Here is a 19870-nt window from a genome sequence, read left to right as displayed (position 1 = left end):
AAGAAAGAAAGAAAGAAAGAAAGAAAGAAAGAAAGAAAGAAAGAAAGGAAGGAAGGAAGGAAGGAAGGAAGGAAGGAAGGAAGGAAGAAAGAAAGAAAGAAAGAAAGAAAGAAAGAAAGAAAGAAAGAGGAAGGAAGGAAAGAAGGAAGGAAGGAAGGAAGGAAGGAAGGAAGGAAGGAAGGAAGGAAGGAAGGAAGGAGGAAGGGAGGGAAGGAGGGAGGGAGAAGGAAGGAAGGGAGGAAGGAAGGAAGGGAGAAAGGAGGAAGAAAGGAAGGAGGGAGGGAAGAAAGGAAGGAAGGAAGAAAGGAAGAAAGAAAAAGAAAGAAGGAAGAAAGAAAAAGAAAAAAGGAAGGAAGGAAAGAGGGAAAGAAGGAAAAGAGAAATAGTGGGAGAAAAAGAAAGAGAGGAAGGGAGGAATGAAAGGAGGAGAAAGAAGAAAGGAAAGAAAGAAGGGGGAAGAGGCTTACTGATGCATTTTAAGAATGTACAGGGGAGATAAGAAGGAAGGTCAGAAGGATGCAGGTAAGCAGAATGCTTTAAACACTTGTGTTGGGGTCGCTAGGTGGTGCAGTGAAATAAAGCACTGGCCTTGGAGTCAGGAGGACCTGAGTTCAAATGTGGCCTCAGACACTTAACACTTACTAGCCGTGTGACCTTGGGCAAGTCACTTAACCCCAACTGACCTGCATTCCCTGCTCAAAAAAAAGAAGAAAAAAAAGATGTGTGTTAAACTTTTTGGATCCTTAAAAAAATGTGACTCACAGTTTCATATACTATCCTCTTTTTGTGTCCTCTCTTTTTGTGCAGGTAGAAATACTCATTTTTGTTTGATGTCTGTTAAATCCAGAAAGAACTTAGCCATTAAAGTTTTTTTTTCTAAAATGGTGATGGTTCTCAAGTAATATACATACACCTTATTTCTACTATCACAGCCAGTACTTCTATAAAAATGTCATTGAGAAGCCTCGGTTGGGTGAAACGCAGTTAAGTGTGAGACATTTCTTGATTTCTTGGGCCTCTCTCTAAAATCAATACAATTTGTTTTATTTGGGAATTGAGCTACTTGGGATATCATTGTTTCAACAGTAGGACCTCACATTTATGTAGAACTTCACCCTTTTCAATTCTTTCTTACATATGTTAGAGATATATTGAGGCAAAATGGCAAGGGAAAGTATACTGCAAGGAGAGTCTAGTAGGACTAAGTTCAAATCTCACTCTGACATTTATTATCTATGTGATTAGGAGCAAATCAAATAATAGCTCCTAGCCCCAGACTCCTCATCTGTAAAATGGGGATAAAAATTATTATCTTTATTATCTACCTAACCATGTTGTCATAAGGTTCAAGTGAGATGATGCTTGTGAATTTGTAGCATTTAAAGTACTATATACATCTTTATTATTATCTCATTTGACCTTCACATTTTAGAATCACAGAATCTCAGTGCTGGGAGGGAAACTGAAGTCTATTTTATTCAAACCACAACTAAAAAAATATAGTATCTTTCCAGATTCACCTGTCTTCTTTGCACAAGGACCGTGCCCCTGTGTGTTTCTATGCTCTGTTTTCCTATGTTGTGTCTGAAGGGAGCACTAATCCTGAGGTAAGTGGGACTGTTAGCCCTATTTCACAGATGAAGAAATTAAGAGCCAAAGTGGTCTTGTCGCTAAGTAACAGAGCTAGAACATGACCCCTAGTTTCCTGACTCCTGGTTCATAGGTTTTTTGATTGACTGCAGTTTTTTGATTGACATTGACTGCAGTGAAGAGAAGCAGAAGGGACTGTGGGAGAGTCTTAAATTTGGAATGAGTCCTGTACATGGAATTAGAGCAACTGGATCCAATTTCCTGGACTACTACTTACTATCTTTGTGACTTGGGGCAAGTTTCTCTTCCTTACTGGGTCTCAGTCTCCTTTTCTGTAAAGTGAAAAGGCTGAAAGCCCCCTTTCAGCTCCATGATCCTCTAAGTGGTTAGAGTTCTTGATTCTGGCTATAAGTTATGAACTTCAATAAATGAATAAAAGTAGCAAATGAGGATAGTCACTATACTGGAAACTATTTCTAAAATTGGAAAATAAGAATATTCTCAGACCACTATAAGGATGCAGGACTTACAAATAATTCTTCGGACCTACCAAAAGAGGATGTGGAAATAGTCTTCAATTATTTAGAATGAGAACAAATCTCTCTAAAGAAAAAAAATTCAAAAACTCCCCAAAGGTCTATTGGGATAGAGGGAACCAAAGAAATGTGGGAGGAGAGGATTAACCAGTCCAATTTTCAGAGATTTTCATGAATTTCCTCGAGGTACGGAATTACACTGGTCTTTATTTGACTGTTGGTGGTTTTCACCTCCAAATAGAAACATTTATTTTTAGTAGGTTTTGTGCAAAGCATCAGAACAGAAGCTGTAAAACTTGTTGCAATCATGGTACCCTTTTTTTATTTTTAAATTTTGAGTCTCTTAGATTTATAATTCCTTGGAATCTGTTCTGTTTCTCACCCTACTCCAGGTTCCTAATCTATGTTCGGCTGTGCTAAAATATCCTTGTTTCATATTCATTTATTTTTCCTAATCCTTTGTAACCTTTGCTAAAGCCCTACTCTGAAGCCCCGGAGTACCAGAGAAATGACCCTCAGTTCCCAAAAGTTAGGTCAGTCAAGCACAAGCTCTAACAGGTTCTATCTAACTAAAAAGGCTTGGAGGGTAGACTAAATTTTAGATCATGGGGCTTTCATTAGAGAACTGGCCTATGGAATTCAGAGAGGCCTATAACCATGGTGGCCAGGGTGAATCATGGCAACTATTGTGGGGAGCACCCATATCCATTCTGGTAAAGTCTGGGATCCTTAAAGGACTACAGTTTAAATAATCCCTTGAAAAAACCACAGATTGAATCAACAGTATTAAAAGGCAGCCAATGAAGATTGTCCAATTTCATTGAAGATCTTGATGAAATGACCTCAGTGTCACAAAATCATCACTGAGAAAGGGAGAGAGACAGGAGGAAGGAAGGAAGAAAGGAATAGAGGGAGGGAAGGAGAAAGGGAGGAAGGAAGAAGAAAAAAAGACAGGAAGAAAGGGATAGAGGGAAGGATAAAAGAAGAAAGGAAGGAAGGAAAGAAAGAAGGAAGAGAGGCAGGGAGGGAGAAAGAGAGGAAGGAAGAAGGAAAAAAAAGGAAGGAAGGTATGGATAGGGGATAAAGGAAGAAGAAAGGAGGGAAAAAAGAAAGAAAGAAAGAAAGAAAGAAAGAAAGAAAGAAAGAAAGAAAGAAAGGGAGGGAGGGAGGGAGGGAGGGAGGAAGGAAGGAAGGAAGGAAGGAAGGAAGGAAGGAAGGAAGGAAGGAAGGAAGGAAGGAGGGAAAAGAAGGAAGGAAGGAAGAACCCTGGCCCCTTAGGTTAATTTGAGTGTGTGGCTTCTCCTTCAGATGTATTGGCACATAGAAATGCTTGTCTTGATGACTGCTGTCTCAGCTCCTGCCATTCTGAACCTTTACCTTTTCTGCTACACTTTCATGCTGGTAATTGCTCTGAGGTCAATAAGTTCGACATTAACCTGTCAAAATAACTCACAAGAATGATTGTTATGCAATTAGAAAATATAAAGTGTCATATAAATGGTTAATAATAGAATCACCTTAGCCACTGGATCATCTTACTTTCTCCTGAATTTTCCTTAAGGTTCTAGGTACCTCGTTTCCTAGGAAATAGAGAGAAAAGCAGAGGGACATGAATTAGTTGCCACCATCTAACACAAATGGAACAATGATTACTGGGAACCATAAATATCAGCGCTTTCTACAGGACAGATATTTGGCCTCTTGGCTTCACTGAGTCGAAGGGCTTCTTGTGAAATAAGGTGTTCCAGGGTTTGGGTTCACGCTAATACAATCAGGAGCTATTTCATAAAATCCTATCTGTAAGAACTCATCCAATCTTCAGAGGCATAAGATAGCAATGGATGTCCTTTTCTCTAAAAGTTGTACTTCTCAGGGGAAAGAAAAGATCTCCCTCATTCAAAGAGTTTGAATCCATTCATGTCCCATAGTAAAGGTCTCTGAAGACGTATCCTTCTGTTATTTATTACTTATGAGCCTAAGATGGAAGACACACTTTCCTATTTTTTATGTTTGTGAAACCCAGGCTGCCTTATAAATTCTCCTTGAACATTATTTTGCTCTATGAACTGAAATTCCAAGCTCATTTCCAAGCTGTCCCAGTTTCACTCTTGACTCCCTAAAATTGGATACCATGGCTCAGCTCCCTTCTCACTCCAGAAGATTTCTCTGATCCTTCAGCCTCCTCCTCCCACTGGGGAGTCCCTCCTGGAAACTCCCTTTTGAGGAAGTACTCAAACCAGCTGCCCTTCACTCCTCTCCTGACTCCACTCGACTCTCTGGACTTCTTCAACATGCCAATGTATGGGTAACTGTCCTCTCCACTACCCCCCTCCAACCTTTCATCTCCCTTTTACTTGTTGTCTTTCCCTAATAGAATGTAAGCTCCTTGAGGACAGGTGCTACATTTCTTTTTTGTTTGCCTTTGTATACCGAGTGTTTGGCACTAGGCCTGCCACCTAGTAATTGCTTAATGTGGTAACTTAATACCCACAGTCACTTAATATAAAATATTATGCAGGTTAGAGTTGTGAGAAGACTCACAATTTCCAATTAGATTATAAGCTTCTCGAGGTCAGGCACCATGTCAATTCATTTTTGCTTCTCCAGTACATGGCAAGTACGTAATTAATGTTTTCCAACTTGAATTCCCTGGCCTCCTTTTTCCCTCAGCCATAACCAATAACTGATCAGCAGGTGAGACCAGGGACAAAGGCAGGTCTGAGTTAGCCTCTGACGAGCTGTGTGTGTGCAGGTGATACATGTAGGTCTTCTAGTTATTAAGCTTTTGCAGTCCCTGATGCATGGCTGGAGATCTTCTGGGAAAGCAGGCTTAGAAGATTGCTAGAGGCACTCCCGCTGTTACATTTAGCTGAGGTTCTTTCCTTTTCTCCCAGTGATTCCCTTATTAGAGAAACCTACAAACCCAGGAGGAAGGAAAGGGTAGTTTTCTGGCTATCTTATAGTCCTTATGTCTCTCATTAAGGCCTCTTTTATGGCCTATTCAGTGATGTGAACTTGTGAACTCAGTACTGCTTACTTACCATCATTGCAAAATCAGCACTTACAGATATCAAGCACCCAACGGTAGCAACCCAGCTCCCAGGAGGTAGCAACAAAAGACAGCCCCATTTTACTCTTCTGTCTACTTGTCAGCTCTTTGCGGTTCACAGCCAGGATGATATGATATTTCAAGGAAAAGGAACTGGGAATATGGAATCCAAACAATTCCTCCTTGGGTTAAGTGTATCATGGGGGAAGCACCATGCTTCTATAGAAACAGCAAAAATCTGCATGCTACTGAAATTAACTATGGGCACCCAGTAACAGGGAAAGAGACTTGAAATGACTATAGTTAAGCCATGCACTTTTAGCAAAGCTCTAAGGATTACCAGTGATAGGCATCGCTATTGTGGGACAATTAAGAAACAAAGAAAATAGGGCTGGGAGGGGTTCTAGATCATGGTTGTACTGAGGACATCACTACTGTGGCAGAAGTTATGGTTGTATATCTGGTGGGAGTGAAGAGGGCAACTAGTGTTAGGTTTATGCTGCCCCTTGATTAGATGCCAACTCTTGTTGGTCAGTATACCAGTAGAGAAGTCACTTACAAACCGTGTCTGCCACATTGACACAACAAGCCTGACCCTGGGCCCCTGTACTCATGACAATGCTCATGATACGTGAGCACTGAGGTTAGTCCTGACAGGCAGACTAAAGAGAATGAGCTGTGCAGTTCTGATCTGCCAGGCAACAAAGCTATTTCTAGCTTTGTACAAGACGGGATAGTAACTCTGACCTTAAAGATGACTTCTCCCTGTCTCTCCCTCTTTCCTACATTTTGGACATATGAAGGGATGTATAAGCAATGGTCCCCAACCTATACTTACTTCTTTGAGAATCTCTTTCCTCTGAACCATCTTAGACATTGCCAGCAGATTCATCTTTCTTAGCTACCATTTCAGACGTCATTCACCTGCTCAAAAACTTTCAATGGTTCCGTGTTACTTACAGAACAAAATCCAGGTTTCTTTGCTTGCTATTAAAAGCTCTCTGCAAACTGACCCAACATAGCTTTCAAACCTTCTCTGTCTCCCACCTTCTCCCAGAAACTCCATTTTATTCAAACTGGCCTCACAATTTCCCAAACATCTCCCCTGCATTCTCTTCTCTATCTCTACTCATGGTATTCCCCTTGTCTACAAAACTCTTCTTAAATTTGTCCCTTCTCTCTGAGAATATCTCCAATATATTCTGTTCGGATCTTTTTTGTGCAAAGTTGTTTACATGTTCTCTTCCCTATCAGGTTGTGAGTCCTTGGGCAGGAAATGTCTCTTGTCTTTCTTTATATGCCTAGCACTTTGCACAGTGACCGGCACATAGTAGGTGTCTTAATCAATTCCACTTGATTTGACTTGCCCCAGTCATGTCTCTCTCCTTTGAACTCCTATAACACTTACTGGCTGTACTTGAATTCAATCAAATGGATATTTATTAAGAGCCTTGTATGCACAAAGCACTTCCAGTGCCTAACATTACATTCAATTCGAGAGCTCCAGGGGGAAAGACAACATGTACAATAACAGCAACTTGGGGAAGGAAAGAATACTGACAACTGGGAAATCAGGAGAGGTTTCTTAGAGAAGGCAGACACCTATGTTGAGGCTTAAAGTTTCCTAGAATCATGAACCTAAAGCTGGAAGGGAAATTAGACATCATTGAGTTCAACTTTCTCATCTTACAGATGAGGAAACAGGCATAGAATGGTTAAATGATTAGACTCAGGGTCAAATAGCTAATAAGTGTCTGAGTAGGATTTGAACTGAGCTCTTCCTGAGTCTGACAGATTGGAAGGGGTTGGGTGGGGTAGAAGATATGGGAGGATGGCCTGTGTATTAAATGCACAGAAGGAGGAATGTTGAGTTGGAGAACAGGTCCAGTTGAGTGGAAAACAAAGTTTTTGAAGGAGACTGGACCAAAATATGTAGAGCCTTAAATGCAAGGCTAATTATTTTATATTTTCTCCTAAAGGCAACAGAGAAGCACTGAAGGTTTTTAAATAGGAAGGTGACATGATTCTATCTGTTTCTTAGGAAGATGATTTTGGTAGCTGTGTAGAGAATGGATTCACAGTGGGAGAGACTGGAAACAGAAAAAACAATTGGGAAGGGATAATCTAGCTGATTAGTTATAAGCACCTGCACAAGAGAGGAGAGACATGGAGGTAAGTGATTAGATGTGAATGAGGGACAGGAAAAAGTCCCTTATGTTACATACAGGATGACTGGGAGGATGGCATTATTTTCAACAGAAATAGAAAAATAGGGAAAAAAAACAGGAAAATTAAACTCATTCAAGGGAGTAGGTCAAGATATGTTTCATATTAACTTGGAAGTACCTTTTGGACTTACTTTTCCGAGGAAATGTAGAGCAAGTAGATGTTGATGCAAGGCTGTATGAGGCATTTGGCATTTATATGCCACCGCTGATCATTACTTGGTTTTTTTTTTCATGCGTTGATATTATTTACTCAATTAGCCATGAGTTCCTTGAAGGCAGACATCATGTGTCATGCTCCCCCATAGTTCCTAACACATAATAGATACTTGGCAAAAGTTTGTTAGTGATGACATGTACAACAGCTTTTCATACCGTTTTTAATGAAAGAGATTAATACAAGGTTAAAAAAATTGCCCATGTTTAGAAGAATTCGTCTGTGTAAAACTGATATGAATGGGGAATAAAAATCTTTTAAAGTCACATTAAAGCAAAAATTCACAGATTCAAATTTGAAAATTTAGTGTTGTAAAATGCTTTTATAACTTATAAATACCACACGAACCTATCATTTTAAATACCATTTTGATCACACTCATCGGCTAGTGTCTTTTACAATTTTATCACTGCACAATTTATGATCCACATGCTTAAAAACCACAGAGATACATGGTAGACTAGTAAGATACAAAAATGAGAAAAGTTAGAATCATAGGCTATATGTTCAAAGGCATCTCATAGATCACTTTGTTTAACATCTGCATTCTCCATATGAGGAGCCAACATGAGTGACTTGGTTAAGGTCTTAATGTCAAGCTCCACAGAAATTATATATCCTTAAGTTCTGGTGTTAAGAATAAAGAAGAAGTACATAGAGTTTACTATTACTGGTTAGATCTAGCCAACCCTAAGAAACTAAGCAGGGTTTTCCTCCCTACATTTTGTAGAAATTTAAAAAATTAATAAGCATTTATTTTTTCTTCCTCTCACTGTCCCTCAAAGAAAATTTCTCTTAATAAATAGGCAAAGTCAAGCAAAACATATTACTATGTGTGATAGTAATGGCATTTAAAGATTCCCCTGTATTGGCTTGGTTTTTCAAATTGATTGTGTTAAAACCCAGAGCTTGTTAATCCCACCTGTGGGATGAACTTGTGGGCTTGAAAAGAGAGAAACGAACTGGGAGGTGCTGCTTCCAAAAAGTTCTTCTGCCTCTCCCTTGTCTCTCCAAATCTACGTCACCAGCTCCTCCCAGTTCGTTTCTCTCTTTTCAAGTCCACAAGTCTATCCCACAGGTGGGATTAACAAGCTCTGGGTTTTAACACAATCAATTTGAAAAACCAAGCCAATACAGGGGAATCTTTAAATGCCATTACTATCACATTATGGTGGTCATATCTAAAAATGTTTGTCTTATTCAGCTTCTTAAGTCCATCATGTCTCTATCAGGAGGGATGTGACATATGTTACTACTTTTCCTCTGAAATCATGACTCGTCATTGAATTGATCAGAGTTCTTGTCACCTTTTTTCCTTCCAGTGTTGCTATTTTTATATAAATCGTTCTCCTAGTTCTGTTCACTTTACTGTGTGATAGATTTGTTCATAGATGTGTTCCTAGATTTCTCCAAAATTGTCCCTTTCATCTTTTTCTTCAGCATAATAATATTAGATTACATTCATATACTATAATTTATCTAGCCTTTTCCCCAACTGATAGACCCCTTTAGAGTCTAGTTCTTGACTATAAGAGCTGCTATGGATATTTTTGTACATGTGGGTCCTTTCCCTCTTTAATCTATTTGGGGCACACTCCTATGAATGATATTGCTGGGTCAAAGAGTATAGTGGCTCTTGGGGTATCTTTCCAAATTGTTTTTTTAATGTCAACTCACAGCTCCATTGATGTACCTGTTTTCCTGTAGCCCCTCCAAAATTGGTCATTTTTCTTTTTCATCCTCTTTGCCAATCTGATAGCTATGTGGTGGAATCTTAGAGTTGCTTTAATTAGCATTTCTCCAATTATTAGCAATAGGAAGTGCTTTTCCATATGACTATTGATATTTTGTATTTCTTCCTTTGAAAACTTCTTATTCATATCCTTGGTCAGATAGGCTTTCAGAATTCAGTCATGTCCTTTCAGAGACTGTGTACAACTACCCATGTCTCTATAGAAAATATAGACTCCATATCAGATTGCAGGCTCTTTTGGGAAGTGGAGAGGAGAGGGTCTGAGAGAAAATTCAAAACATAAAATCTTATGGAAGTGAATGTTAAAAACTAAAAATAAATAAGTTAATTATAAAAAAAGAAAGGAAGAAAATATAGGCTCATCTTGTACACTTGCCAAACTATGGTTTTTTAGCTCCTGAGTGATCTGATTTCCCATTTTCCTTGTATTTTTTGCTTCCCTTAGTGTACCATCCAATCTGTGACAAGTACAAGGCAAACTGTTTAAATCCCTACCTCCACGAAGCCCTCCCTCCTCCCCTCCCCTTTTATCTGTTTTGGTCTGGTTCCCCATACCTCTGTCTAGTGGGTAATGGTTCCTTCCAAATCCCTCACAGTTCATTAGGAGGCTCCTCAATTTATTAGGAACCAATCATGCATTCATACATTGTTCCTCCGTCTGAAGTGCACTTTTAAATGTTCAACTATACACTAATCAAGTTGAACACAATAATGAGAGCACGTTCACATTGTTAAGGTAAATGACCCAATACACTGAGAGTGAAGGCATATTTGAACTACAATTTGGGTTTTCATGGCAATATTGAACAACCCAGACAAGAAGCCATGATGAGGACACTGTTTGTGGCTACCTTATGAAAGTCTGACAGTCTGGACATGTATGATGGGGCTCTGTTTTCTACTCTGTGTGTGGAACATGTTATTGCTGTGTTGTTTCAGTCATATCTGACCCTTCAGGATTTCATTTGGGGTTTTCTTGGCAAGGATAATAGAATGATTTGCCATTTCCTTCTCCAGCTCAATTTACAGATGAGGAAACTGAGGCAAAAAGGCTTAAGTGACTTGCCCAGGGTCACACAGCTAGAATGTGTCTGAGGCTGGATTTGAACTCATGAAGAGGAAATCTCCCTGACTCCAGGCTTGGCACTCTCTCTGCTGTACCACCTAGCTGCCCAGGGTGGAACATAGCTTAGAGAAAAGGAGGCTATAAGTGAGACAAACAGGTGAGTGGGGGAAAAGGTAATTTGCATTTCAAATATTTATACTGACAGAAACAGAAGTGTGAAATTTTCTTTTGTTCTGACATTTAAATATTGGTAGCTCTGATCTTCTGAAAATTTGAATTCAACAACAATAATAAAGCTGAACTGGTAGGACTTGACTCAGGAGGAAATGAGAAAGTTGTTAATTTTCCTTCTCCCTTTCCTTGCTCTACTTCTCCCAACAATTCACTTTTGTTGTATTGTTATCGAGTCATTTCAGTCATATCTGACTCTGACCCCATTTGGGGTTTTCTTGACAAAGATAGTAGAGTGGTTTGCCATTTCTTTCTCCAGCTCATTTTACAGATGAGGAAACTGAGGCAAACAGGGTTAAGTGACTTGCCCAGGGTCACACAGCTAGTAAGTGTCTGAGGCCTGATTTGAATTCACAAAGATGGGTCTTCCTGATTCCAAAACCAGTGCTCTATCCACTTCATCACCTACATGCCGGGAAATAGATGGCTTAGATCTCAGGATGATACAAAGGCCAGTCATAAGTAAGGTTACTATGTACTACGGCATGGATAGTTGAGTGTAGAGCCGCAACTAGGATGCAGTGACGTGTGCTTTACTGTAGGGCACTGATACTTAGAGGAAGCTGAAAGGACTTCAGTAGGAGAAACAATAGAGCTTGACTTAGAACAATTAATTAAAAGAGATACCAGATCTCCCTGGTGGCTGTACCACGGTGAGTTCTTTCTTAGCCAAGCCTACCCTGTTTCGCCAATCTTCCCTTGCAGCATTCTCCCCAGAATGAACCTTGTCTACGTTTCCCTTATCATGGGACCTTGTATCCCATGGTTCCGATACTCCTTCCCACACAACCAAATTTGCCTTAAAAAGCTGATTTGAGGGCGTGATTTGTGACTCTTGTCCTGAGTGCCAAAATAGCTAGTTTCTGCTCTAGTTCAGTGTTTGGCTTTTCTACTGGCTTCCATTCAACTTTAAAAAGAGAAGAAAGAGACAATTTGAAATGCCAACAATAGCAAGTAAACAGTGTTATTGATAACCAATCATCAGTCAATCGGAAAGTATGATTTTCGAGGGATAAGCCCCCAAGTTCAGAGATATTTGATTGTAGATGTGCCCTGGGTTGGCAGGATTTGATGTTGACTATGCACTTTACCTGATTTTAAATGGTCTAGGAATCCAAGAAAGGATAACACATGTCTTCTGAGTTGTTAAAATACTGCAATGGTGGGTGCCTTAAAAAAAGGCAAAATAGGGTAGCCTCCAAACTTATTTAAAGAAATGCCTATGAAGGAGGAATGGGTCATACTTTTTGCCAGATATTCAGTTATCGTTTGTGAAAATATTTAAATACAAAGGACCCAATTCTGATAATGTTCAAGAAAAGAAAGCAAGGGCAGGAAGAATTTCAGTCCATTGCCCAACTAAAAAAATTTTAAAAAGAAAACTAATACATGTACACTAGTTGAAAAGGCTTGTTTTAAGCTTTACTTCATATCATTGCCTCATTTGGTTTTGATAGCAGATTATTTAGCCTCATTTTAAAAATAACTATTGAGCTAAGAAGCAAAGAACAATAGACTCTGGTGTGTGTGTGTGCGTGCGCATGCACCAATAGTATTTACTTTCAGGTGAGGGAGTTTCAAGGACCTGCCATGCCTCTCCCTTGTGTCTGTCATCAAGCGATACTGTGTACCCTGATGGGTGGGTCACAATGATAACTACTTTGAAGTGATTTGAAAAGTCCTAGTCACCATTTTCTGAAAGTTTATGCTCTGTTTAGAGTCACTGTCTCTTCTGCATCAGAGAATTTTCAATCAAGTTCATGGATAGTGAAAAGGACACTGGATTGGGAGTTCCAGCTCTCACTCTGCCATTATCTGAGTGACATAGAAGGGAATTGCTTTCTTTTCAAAGGGAGAGATCCAAGCTATCAACAACTATATGAAAAAATATTCCAGACCAACCACTAATTATTAGAGAAATGCAGCTTAAAGCAACCCTGAAGTTCTACTTTAAACCCATCAGTGGCAAAGATGATCAAAAAGAAAACAAATAAACAAAAAATAAGAAGTATGACAATTTTTGGAGGCACACTGGGAAAAACAGGAATACAAATTAATACTCTCTTAGTGGAGCCACAAATTGGATTTCTTTCTTTGAGAATTGCTAGTTCATATTCTTTGACCATTTACTGAATAGGGAATGGCTCTTGTTCTTATAAATTCAAATCAGACCCTTATATTGCTCATATATGAGAGGACCTTTCACTGTAAATCCTGGAATTGCCTTCTTTCTTTATGAAAGTTCTCCATTTCTTACTTCCAAATAATACTCTGGTTTAGGATCAGAAACTACTCATACACCCGTTGAGTCTTTCCACTTTAGACCATTTAGGATTTTCTTAAACCTAACCTGTTTGTCACATGACTTTAAATTGTTATATTATGAAAACCAGAGCAGTTTACTGGTTTGAGGAAATTAAGCACAGCAAACTCTCAGCACTTGTTGCTCCAAGAAAATTATTCTTCCTTCTTTTCAATTGCCCACAGATAACAATTTTTGGTTCCAGTCTGGTCTTGGCCCCATGGTCTGGTTGTGGCCCTGAGGTTAATTTAGAAGTTGTAAATGTCCAGATAATAACTTGCCCCTCAAATGACCACAAAAGGTAGGTTGGGTCTTGTTATTCAGATTTATTTGCTGCCTAAAATGTTGAAAGACTAGTAACCGAGCACTAAAATTGCTATCACAAATAGGTGAAGTGTCCCTTTTATCTGGAAAAACATGTTCAAGTCATGTCTGGAGATAAAATTTATATATAGCTAGTGGCTGCTGCTGCCTCCATTAGTAAAACATCAACACTGTAGTATCTTAAATCCTGTGAGGTTCAACAGCAGCAGAGCATGGAGGAGAAATTTCCAAACACCAGAATCCGTTTTCTCCCTCTCTATCATTTTCATCTTCTTCTAAGCACTCCTTAAAAAAAAAAAAAAAGCTCCCACCTTGTTCTACTTGCACAGGTATCTCCTGGGATATGCAGAGCTGCTTTGTTCTTAACAACTTATATAATCGTGACTCTCTGATGAGGTTCCTTAACATTTACTCTTGCAGTGCCTGGACGTACCCTTCAGCTCACAAAGCTGATCCACCCACAAAATGGCTATCACAGGTTTAAGGTGCTCTGTGAGTCCACATTGCCTAAAACCATGAGCTCCCACCAATGTGTTTGCTTTTAGTAGTCAGTCAGAAGACATAATTAATTCAAAGCAAAGGAATTTAATGAAATGTCAAAGAAAGAAAAGTAAGCAACAAGACAGTCCTCCAAATAACCAGGAGGAAAGAGTTATATAAATTCACACATATTCTCTCACTCATGTATATACCTTGGTATAGAGGTGTCAGACCTGCAGCCAAAAGACCCTAAATCAAGTGTAGCCTGAATCAGATTAAAAGTTATTTGGGAAATGTTTAACAAAACAAATGAAAATACAACTTAATATTAATTTGTTGTTTTCTAAGTCAATATGCAGCCTGGCAGGGATCATTTCAATTTGAGTTTGACACCAGAGCCTTAGTGGATACGTGTAGGGACACATATTTAAGAGATTTGTGTAGTCAGGACACATGTGTGGAAGGATGTACCACTGGAAACATGTGTAGCCAAGATGCACTCATAGGGGAGCAAGTAATGCATCCAACATTGCAGTGATGCCAATATCTTCTGGTGTTACTCTACCTTCCTCAAACTTACTTCACACTGGTCTCATACTCCAGTAGAGACTTCCCTGCCAGACTAGTCTCTGCCAAGTTCAGATTCAGTCACTTTGTTTGCCATAATTATCTAAGTTCTTTTGGAAAAGGCAGAAACCTTGACCTAAGAACCAGCAAAAAGACTGCCTTCCAGATTGTCCTGTCTTGTTCCCTCTGAGTCTCATCCACTGAACAGATGTTATCAGCTTGAGATTCTTGGCCCTAGGCATCAAGCTCTAAATTGAGGATAAAGAGCAAGCTTCTTTAATCTAACTAATACCTTTGGACCAAGTTGTTTTTTTCTCCCTTCTTTGGACCCATCTTCCTGGTCCAGGGGCTTGGGTCCTTCTATGAGAGATCTTACTGTAGGTTATAGTGATCTCTCCATATACTCCCAATTTTAAACTCCAAAGGCTAAGATATAAGGGAGGTAATAGTTATTTACTCAATAACTACCAAGCAGCTCTGGAGTTCCCTTGTTTCTGAACCTTCTGAATCCAGGGGTGGTCTGGAGCCAACTCAAACTAGCTCAGAAGAGCTGATTGTTAAATTTTCAGTTTGAGCATCCACACCTTGAAAATGGCAAATGCTACAAATCAAGACTTTATTTATGGGTTTTTTATTGTCTAGACTTTAGAAAGTGATATGGGGAATGTAAATAATTTAGATTAAGGTTAAAAGTATGTCCTGTATTTATTTTTTTTTCTGGAGAGTCATTTGTGAAACATTCAGCGGCACAGTCCTTGACTAAATCTTTTCTGTTCTCCTGTAGTCAAGTGGGGGAGGACAAGGTACAGAGACACTCCCAAGACAAGGAGCAAGGCCATAGCCTTATTTAGTGCCTAATCACATTTCTGCTCTGCCTTTTGATGACTGAGTCAGTCCCCAAACCTCAGAAGGTCTTGGAGGCACATGTTTATACTTAGCAACAACAAAAAAAACCTAGGGTTCCCCCCCTATTTTTAACTTAATAATAAAAGTCTGCTTTTCACAGTTCTTAAGGGTTCTAGTGTATCTTAATGTGTTACTTATTCATAAAATAACTAGGTTTCTGTCATCTCTTTGGCACTCTGATTATCTTCATTTCATATTTCATCTGGCCTTTTCCTTATTCAGCTATGAACAGCACACTCATTTCTTCCCTCCTCTCTTCTTGACTAGATTTCATACTGCCCTTAGTACCTCCTAACAGAAAATCCTGGGATTTAGGAGTTCTCACTCACTAAAGGAAGAGAGAGCTTTGTAGATTAGAAACATTACCTTTTCTCATGTACATTTTGTGCTCCTTGAAGTTGTAACAAACTCATTCCAGGCTCCCTTGACTCCTTGGCAGGGTGTGCTCACTGGAGTTGACTCTCTCCTAGGTCTGCCTTGCAAATCCAAACCTTCTGGCTCTGTACAAGAGAAATATTGGGAGCCCCAAGCAGACTGTGGGATGCCTGACATCATTCAAAGTGAGCAGGGCACTGAATCAAGTCATGGACCGCATTTAGTGCACAGGGAACAGCCTGGCTATATGCCGATGTTTTCCCATGACTGCTCCTTTCCTCTCCACCCCCCCCCCCCCAAATGTGCTATGACTAAATTTTGTGTTGTGACTCTTGGTGAGAGAGAGGAACCTACATGATGTTCAAGCATCCCTCCCAGCTGCGGAAAAGATTGAATTCTTGGCAGTTGTTATAAAGGGGAGAGGAGATCAAGCGTTATTAGGGTGGGGTGGGGGAACATGTGGCCTCAGAACGAGGAACTGATGATGAAGCCTCAGTCTAGAGGACATGCCCAGTGAAACAGGATGGCAAAGTCCACAGGCAAGCAAACAAGGTGACAACAAAGAGGTTATTGTCTTTTTAGAAAATTGAAATAGCATTCTATACTTAAGCAATGCTGTCTATCACAAGATCTCGTATGACTTTGACAATTATAAGAAAAATAACGTGGGATTTTTTTTTTAATACTGCTTGAACATTTTGTTTGAAGAAGTCCAAGTGTGGGTCTTACTATTAGTTAACAATGATTTAGATTTATAGACCCTTTATATATACCCTTGACATTTGGTACTTGAGAAGTCCCACCACATTCTGGGGCATAAACATGGTAAAATGGAGACAGCTAGCTGGCACAGTAGGCACAACATTGGGCCTAGAGTCAGGAACACTGAGTTCAAGTCCAGCCCGAGATGTTTCCTAGCTGTATGAACCTGATCAAGTCATTTGATCTGTCACCTCAGTTCCCTCAACTGTAAAATGGGGATCATAGTATCACCTGCCTCACAGAGTAGTTGTGAGGATAAAATAATATAATATTTGTAAAGTCCTTGGCATATAGTAAGTGCTTAATAAATGCTTGCTCTTTTCTCCCCGCTTCCCCCATTGTCCCTATCATAAATAAAAAGATAGAAATTGTTTAGTATGGCAATCCTGACTGAATGGTACCTAGTAAGTACTATATGAATCTTTCTTTCTTTCTTTTTTGCTTTTTGGAGGGGGGAAGGCAGGGAATTGGGAAGTGACTTGCACAAGGTCACACCACTAGTAAGTGTTAAGTGTCTGAGAGCAGATTTGAATTCAGGTCCTCCTGACTCCAGAGCTGGTGCTCTATTCACTGTGTCACCTAGCTGCCCCTCACTATATGAATCTTAACTATGGTGCTGCTGGTGCTGGTGCTGGTGGTGGTAAGGATACTTCATCTTTATGGAAGTAATGCCAACCCACATAGGCTCTTTGGATGACCTCTGAGGTCCCTTCCCACTCTGAAATTCTGTCATTCAGTGACTGTCATATCTTCAATTAGAAAAGAGCTAATACTACAGTAGTAGTTTTATTAGTGCTGTTTTTTTTTTTAAGAACAAAGGAACTTCCTAATAACCTTTTCCCCCATGGGAACTTCCCTTTCACAAGAGAAAACAGAGAGCACAACCACCCAGCACAGCTGTCAAATCTGTCAGTAATCCCATATCCTGCATTGGTAGAGCACCACCTCTTTATTGAGAGGAGGGAAGTTTGCTTTATCGCTATGTCTCTAGGGGAAGCTTTTTCTTTTTACTTACATTATTGTAGTCATTGTGTATTCTCCTGATTTAGCTTTCCTCACTCTATCAGTACCCCACCATGTCTCTCTGAATTCCTCATATTCATTACATAATAATACTTCACCACAATTTGTTCTGCCATTCCCCAATCATTGGGTACCCAATTTATTTCCAGATGGTTATTATTCATTCATTTGTTTATTCATTCCTTCATTTGCTACTACTCAAAGTGCTGTATCAATAGTTTTAGTCTATGAAAAGCTTCAATTTCTTTTGAAAATGAAATTGAACATATTCAGGAATTTCTCTACAGGTATAGGGATGTTTTATTTTTTTGTATAAAATGTTTTGTACAGTACAGAATGGTGTACTCCCGGGTCTTTAAAAAGAGACTGGAGTCTGCTTTGTCTGGGACGACAGACGTATCATCCTGTCTGAAGGCAGAGGGATGGGCTATGTGATTTTTTTCAAGGTCCTTCTAGCTCTTTATGATTTGCTGCAAACACACAGCCCGATTTCACTCCACTGGGGTGTCTAGGAAAAAAGTGTGAGAGTATCATCCTTTATTCAGAACCCGGGCAAGCATGCCATCGTGAATGGCATACTGCTTCTATTTGTCTTAGGAAGATTCTAAAGATCACCTGGTAAGATAAGGCACTGGAAACTGAGGTTCTCTCTTAGGTTGAGCTGCCAAGTATTCAAATTCTACTGTAGAGAGTTCAGCTCTGATGGGCTGGCCACGTATATGTCAAACACACATTTACCTAAAAGACTATTTTATAGAGAACCAGCGCAAGGCAATCACTCACGCACAGGTCAGAAAAAGCAGGACAAGGACACTCTCAAGGTCTCTCTGAAGAACTTCAGTATACTGATTGTGAGACACAGGAGAGGCTGTCACAGGACTCTCCAGCATGGTGTGCCACATTAAAGAAGATGCTGTGTTCTCTGAGCAAAGCAGATACAGAATCACAACAGCACAAAGGAAATGTGAGATGTGTAAATCTAGAGACATCTCCATCCCAAATGTCCAAACGCCCAACCTGTGGTAGAGCCTTGCTAGCCAGTACAGGTCTGATCAGCTGAACACACTGTACCTTGACCGATCATTGTGATGTCATCAGGCAATATGATTTGGGGTACATTGAAGGTCAAGAGGAAGCAGGGCTGTTTTTTCCCTGGGATTCTTTGCTGTCTCTATTTCCTCTCTAATTTCATTCACTGCCCATTTTTATAAAAGGGGAAAAAGAACTTTGGGAATTCACTCAGAATTCTGCCTTGCAGAACCTCGATACAGACCTAACTCGCTCCTTATCCCAATCCCTTCCCTGCTAGAAGTAATTTTCCTGCTTTCCTTTTCTCTAAACCCACCCCCCTTCTTGTGGTGCTTGATTGTGGCCAGACAGCTGGAGTGCAGCTGAGGATTTGAGGTTCACTTAATATGAAAAACACAAAAAATCTATATATTTGACATATAAACTACCAGCCCCTTCCAATTTCCTGTGAGCTGCTATAAAGGACAGTGTATCAAGGGACCCCTGTATTTTAGCTCTCATTTGGAGTCTCTCAAACAAAACTATGGCTTTTTTCACCACCTCAAAAGATTTACATTTTATCTTCAATCCAAGCTAACTTCCTACCTCATTTCTGCTAGTGAGATGCCTATTTTCTGCAGTGCCAAGGAAGTGCCTGGTGTGATAAATAGGAAAGTATATCTACAATTTCATTTTCAAAAGAAATTGGTGCTTTTCTTGGGTTAAAACTATTGCTACAGTATTTACTCAGTTTTCCAATTATGATTCTGATCTTCCTGGTGGTATTTTTAAACTCTAGTTGCTAGTAAGGCAGTTCAATGTCATTTCTCTTCATTTATGTCCCTGTTGTATTATTGCAGCATAATCACACTGTAGTTGAATGATTTATGTTTATAGGATCCCATTTATATTTGAAAATGTGCATATAGATATTGCAATAATTCTAATAACTGCATTTCACTCTATTTTCAGTGACAGGAAAATGCAATATTCCACCACATTGAGTTACAAAAGCTACATAATGTAATCTTACTGGAACATTTATTTAGTGTCTAATCTGGGCAGTGTCAAAAATTTTTCATTGTTATTGGAAAATTAAGATGATAATAAGCTTCGCATCGGTATATATGTAACTGTTTTACATTTCCAGTTGTTAAATCTAACACAATAAATAATTCATTTTTTTCTGTCTTTGTTGGATGGAATGATTAAAAAGAATTCTGAGGAGCTTACATTAGGATTTGAATTCTCTTAATTGCATAACCAGAGCCTCTTCCTAGAGGCCTTAACATATGTTTCTGTGTCTCTCCTTTGTGACACAGGGTCCCAGTACATACAGCTAAAGCTATTGGCTTGGGGTATTTGGGGGATTTACTCTCATAGAAGAGGAATCCAATTACACTAGGGGAAATGCTGGAGTTGGAAAAACAGTGTCTGAAGAGGTTCCCGGGCTATC

The 19870-nt window shown here is 39.5% G+C and overlaps 1 long non-coding RNA gene across 2 annotated transcripts in view; it reads right to left on the bottom strand.

Annotated features, from left to right (window-relative positions):
• The window catches only part of LOC138146504 (uncharacterized), a 26457-nt gene extending 9307 nt beyond the window's left edge, over positions 1 to 17150 (bottom strand). Inside the window, exons 1-3 of one of the 2 annotated variants that reach the window (XR_011164503.1) lie at positions 15613 to 17150; positions 6014 to 6110; positions 3644 to 3706 (exon numbers count right to left, since the gene is read on the bottom strand). This is a non-coding gene — a long non-coding RNA (uncharacterized lncRNA). The remainder of the gene's footprint in view (positions 1 to 3643; positions 3707 to 6013; positions 6111 to 15612) is intronic. The other variant, XR_011164502.1, reaches the window with a different exon arrangement.
• Between the last annotated feature and the right edge of the window lie 2720 nt (positions 17151 to 19870).

This window comes from Petaurus breviceps, unplaced genomic scaffold, assembly GCF_028583685.1.
Source record: "Petaurus breviceps papuanus isolate PSGF00001 unplaced genomic scaffold, PetGlider_PUasm1.0 90763, whole genome shotgun sequence".
Taxonomy (NCBI): domain Eukaryota; kingdom Metazoa; phylum Chordata; class Mammalia; order Diprotodontia; family Petauridae; genus Petaurus; species Petaurus breviceps.
The sequence above is the reverse complement of the archived record's forward strand: the minus strand, read 5'-3'. Positions and strand labels throughout refer to the sequence as shown.